The following is a 5575-nucleotide window of genomic DNA, read 5'->3' as shown; positions in this document are numbered from 1 at the left end:
CTCGGGCGGGAGCGCCACCGCGCTTCCCAAGCGGCGCACTTATCCAGTGCGCCACCGGGCTAGCCCCTAAAGGTTATTAATTTCTAAAAAGCCTTGATGAATTACAATTCTGGCCACTGCAGTATGATTTAATTTATGTATTTCATTTCAAAACATTTTAAAATGCAAATTTAAATGCCCAAAAGTCAGTTTGGTTAAGACCTGTGTAACATCTGAGTAAAGGCTGAAGTTGTTATGATGTATAATTGTTACTACATAGTGACAGAAGTCATCTGAAACAGGAAATGCAAGAGGAATCTTAAACCAAATTCCTGCAGCTGTCTTTGCTAGGTTGCAATGCATGTGAACACAGAAAAAAAGGATGCCCTTGGCTAGCATATAGAAATCCAGAACTTACTGTTATTGTTTTCCATTGGGTAAGTCCTACACACGTTTAAGCAGAGTCATGCTATCTACCCAGCCTATGATTTCCTGTTTTGGTATCTAAATTTAAGTTGCTTATGCAGAAAAGATGAAATTAAATAAAAGTAATTACAGTATTAATTGATGACCAACAATTGTATTTTTACTTTATCTAATGCTCCTTATAACAGAAAAAAAATGTTTTACAGCAGTGATTAGCAAAAAAGTATGCACTCTCTTCTGTGCCCAGACACGTGTGTGAAAAATTAATTTATATCTAATGAACACCAACGGAACACATATGTTTTGAGCAAGTTTTGTCTTCCCAGCTTCTTGGCAAATCCATTGTTAAAGTCCTTCCAAGCACATTTTTGTTAGTGTGTGATATTCCCATGTTATGGGGTCCACGGATTGATGTAACCTGCCATGTAGAAGGCACTCATTAGAGACTGCCAGGGATGCCTCTTGTTTTGTATGTCTGGCTGTTGTAAGTTTCATAGACATCCATCTGTTTTCAATCTTGCATCTGGAGGACTTCCTGCTTCCTTTGTCATTATGACTTGATTGGCACACTTGATCAATGATCTTTGCTTGGCTTCCATTACAGATGTTTTTTGGTTGTTTTTTTTTTTTTTTTTTTTTTTTTTTTATCCCTGTGGTTAGTTTCATTCAGGGAGAATTCTTGGCAATTGGATAGGATTTATCTTCTGAGGTACTGACTTGCTCAGGGGCCTTTCCCAATGAAGCACATTTTAGTAAGTAAGATGAATAAACACTCTGAAGTTACTCTCAGTCTCATTCATACTTTAACTCACCATCTTAAGACAGCTTGTGAAATCCATTGTTCTTGTTTCCCTCCTTCTTGTGATAACTCAATCTTCTCCCATTGCTCTGGCCACAGCAAGTGGTCCAGGAATGGGCATGTGGCCAACAGAGAGCCAACCAGAGTCTCTCCCTGGGATTTCCTTACATGGAATGGTCAGGGAAGAGCTTTTTTCTTTTCTGATTATAGATAGCATGTGATTCTGAGATAGCAGGGCCAATTTTCCTGTCATACAGAGAAGCTTCGATAGGGTCATTGTCAACACATTGCTTCATGCCAATCCAGGAAATTTAAAAAAGAGACAAACTTAAATTTCAAACAGTTCTTGCTCAAACTTTTGTCAGACTTTATCTTCAGGTATTTAAAGGACAGTTTTTACTGTGGTTCTGACTAAGGGACTGATAAGTCTGACCCTATGAAGTTAACTAAAGTCCCTTGACAGACACAACAGGCTGTGGTATTACCCATCACCTATTCACTCATGTCTGCAGACCTGCAGCCCAGATTCCTGAGTTCCACTTTCATATATTTGATTTTCTACTTATTGTTCACACTTAATGTACATTTCAACCTCAACACATCAAGAACTAGACTCCTAATTTCTTCCCTCAAACTCACTCAGCAGATGGCAGCACTGTCCTTTCCACTGCCCAGGCCAAAACCTTGGAGTTACCTTCATGTTTTTCTCTCTCTAACACCCACATGCAATCCATCAGGAAATCCTACTGAATGGACTTCAAAATAGAGCTGGTGTCCATCTTCTGCTCACCACCTGCACTGCCCTCCCCTGGTCAAAGCCACCACCCTCTCTCACTGGGATCCACTTTCTTACAGGCCATCCTGCTACCCCATTCTTCCCCTGTGGCTTGTTCTTAGCACAGAAGTCAGAAGAATCCATTTAAAACCCAAGTCAGGCCATGTGACTTCTCTGTTTAAAAGCATCTGATAAAGCCCCATCTCACTCAGAGCAAACACCCAAGTCCTCCTAACCCAAGTCCTGGTCTGCTAGGCCCTGCTACTTCTGACTCACCACCTGTTAATCTCCTGTTCACTTGGCTCCTGCCTCGCTAGCCTCCCTTCTATTCCTCAAGCTTGCCAGGCACACTCTAGACTGTCTTTGTTCTATCTTTCCCTAGATATCCGTTTGCTATCTTGCTACATCTTTGCTTAATTATCACTTTCTCAAAGAAGTCTTTCCTGACCACACTATTAAATACGTCATCGAGAGTTACATATTTGCAGATTCTGCATCCCGGGATTCAGCCAAGGGCAGATTGAATCTGTGGTTGCAGAACCCACGTATATGGAAAGCCAGCTACTTTGCCATTTCACACAAGAATTCTTCAAAAAGTTCATGGAAAGATTTCTATTATCTTTTAATTCTATTTTTCATGAACTTTTTGAAGTACCCTAGTACAAAGGACTTGAGTATGAACAGATTTTGTTATCTGTGGGGGACGTGGAACCAATCTGCCATGGATACAAAGGGCAAACAGCAAATCCCAAGAACTGCCCCACTCACTGCCAGCCATTTCTCACCAGGCAACCATAATGAAATACTGCATAAAATATTTCCCACCAATCTGCCATGGATACAAAGGGCAAACAGCAAATCCCAAGAACTGCCCTACTCACTGCCAGCCATTTCTCACCAGGCAACCATAATGAAATACTGCATAAAATATTTCCCATCTCTTGTTTGGAAGAACCTGCAAAGGAGCAGACAGTTTTATACTATACAATATATGCTTAGAAGAAAATAAGCTCCTGAAAACAAAGCTGTTTGATTGAGCTGTTTCCTAAAATCATAGACATATTGGTTTCAAACACTGATGGATCTTCTTTTGGGCATAAGCTAGTTCGAGTTAGTTTCTGTCACTCAAAATCAGTAAGATCAAGATTGATATATTGATTTCTGCAGGTCTGGCAAATTTTAAGAATAAAAGTTATTGATTAAAATGGTCTCTGTTTGAATTTCTCTCTCCCAAACATTAGCATTAAAATGTTTATACCCATTTATCCAATGCTCATACTTCTGGCATGTCCAAGGGATGCCTGCACTCCCATGTTTATCACAGCTCTATTTACAGTAGACAAAAGTTGGCAGTTTTCTTAAAAGAAATACTCCTAAAAGCAAACAAACGCCAAAGCATACAGAAGTTCATTTGATGCATTGTTCATACTGGTTAAACATTAAAAATAAACTAAATTACTAGCAATGAATTAGATACTGTATTTTCAAAATGTAGCTCACAGACCTCTGGGGATTCCCAATACTATTTGAAGGGTTTTGTAAGAAGAAAACCCTTTTGTTATAATACTAAGACATTATTTGCTTTTCCCACTATGTTGACATTTGCAGTTTGTGCTAAAGCAATGGTGGGTGAGACTGCGGGGCCTTAGCACAAGTCATGGCAGGGGCGCCAAAATGTGCTAGTAGTCATTGTATTGTTTACTACCATATACTTTGCATTGTTTTGTGTGTGCTTTTATCCAGTTATGTTTAAGGACACTTGAAGCAACAAACATAACAGATTTATTAAATCTTGATACTGAGTGCATGTCACTTTTAATGTTCTATGTTCTGTGTAATGGGAAGAATGTACACAGTGCTTCTGCTATCCACTGAGCCGGACATTGTCTTAAGCAAAGGACTTGCAACTTCTGTGAGTTACAAACTCAACCAGCTGCTGTTTTCATTGAATTCCATTTTGTTCTTCAAAGAATGGCTGCCGAAAAACTATAGTTATGCAGACTTATCTATTTTGGCAGACATTCTCTTTGAAAGAGAAATGAGCCCGTCACTCCTAAGATCACAACTGACAGTGTTGCAAATAATAAAATTCAACCTTTTGAACAAAAGCTAGAATTTCAGAAAACTATCTGCCACCACGAGCTTGACAGTTGGCCAATAAAGACTTTTCTGATGAGATTGTGGTACAATTAATAAATGAAATATTTTGATATTTTATAGTTAATTGTGCCAACATTTGATATTGCATAATACAGTGAACTAATAATTTCCAAATGATCAACTTATCATGTTACAAAATCATATGTGGGTAGAACATTTGTTCAAAACATATGATAAACCAATGAATCTTAAGATGGCAGAATACAAAAAATTCATTGGTATGGGTCTGACTTTCCATTGCAACTAACCTTTAAGATTCTGTCAGGTTTTAATTCTCTTCCTAGTGTTGAGTACTATCAGGTATTTTCTCATTTACTCACTGTTTTTATTTGTCTATTTGTCTTCCCGGATTGGAAAGAGAGCTCCAAGAGGAAAAGAACCTTATCTACATTCTTCATATGTGTCCCTCAGTGCTGATAGTTAGTGCCTGGCATGGAGCAGATGTTCCAAACAATGGTTGCAGAAATAAAAACAACCACAAGATGAATTTTTATGCAGGTATTATCAGCCTGGTTTACCAAGTATTTATAATGACTTGAGAAAATTCTAAAGATATGTGAGTATTTAAAAAAGATTCAAAATTATTTATGTGCAGGTGTATCTAATATCTAATATATATTCTATAACTTAAAATGCATAATATATTACATATATAGAGAGAGAGAAAGAGAGAGAGAGTGTGTGTGTGTGTGTGTGTGTGTGTGTGTGTTATCAGGTATTCCCCAAAATGTGAAACTAACAGGATTTGTGGGAAAAGAAAGTTAGGGAAGACCAGGAAAAACCTGTGCGACTTTGTAACCAAGGCACTGAAAGACAATTGCTAGTACCTGGGGAGATAACTTGGACAGCTCAGGCAGGCAGCTCAGCGAGGCTGGAAGATGCTTCCAGATTTTGAAAACTGTTTTATAGCACATTAGAGCTACTTTCATAACTTACTTCATGTATATTATTTACATAATTGAAAAATTTTCATTTTATATTCAGCTGAGAAAACCAACTTGGGGAACAGAAAATATGGGTCCCCTAAAGTCTGCCACCCCAAAGCTGTATATCTTCAGTGGGTCTTATCACTTTATTGGTCTTCACTGATAAAGAGATTGGAGTTGAGTTGCGTGATCTGCAAAGATGATCCTGAGAATTAGATTCCATGATAGTTCACATCATGATGTAAAGAATAATCAGAAAAACTTCCTATGGGTGGAGTCTTTGAAACGTATAATTCCTGTGTTCTTGCTTTGACCTGCTCATCTACCCAAGATGGGAAGTTTGTTCAATGTCCCCATCCATTACAGGAAATCTTTTCCATTTGGGTTCTAAAAGAACTTACTTTTCAGAGTTTTTAGGAAAAGAAAGATATGTATTTAAGATTATCTGACAGAAAAAACTAGATAGCCAAGCCAATGATTCCCCCCCCCCCCCCCCCCCCCCCCCCCTTA

General features: G+C 38.4%; 1 protein-coding gene across 1 annotated transcript in view; it reads right to left on the bottom strand.

The window, feature by feature from the left end:
* Window positions 1–5575, bottom strand: part of LOC103594066 (Down syndrome cell adhesion molecule-like) — a gene marked incomplete at its 5' end in the record, with an annotated part of 80626 nt that overhangs the window by 54843 nt on the left and 20208 nt on the right. The gene's annotated exons all lie outside the window — the stretch shown is intronic.

Source organism: Galeopterus variegatus, unplaced genomic scaffold, assembly GCF_000696425.1.
Source record: "Galeopterus variegatus unplaced genomic scaffold, G_variegatus-3.0.2 Scaffold1470, whole genome shotgun sequence".
NCBI classification, from domain to species: domain Eukaryota; kingdom Metazoa; phylum Chordata; class Mammalia; order Dermoptera; family Cynocephalidae; genus Galeopterus; species Galeopterus variegatus.
The sequence above is the reverse complement of the archived record's forward strand: the minus strand, read 5'-3'. Positions and strand labels throughout refer to the sequence as shown.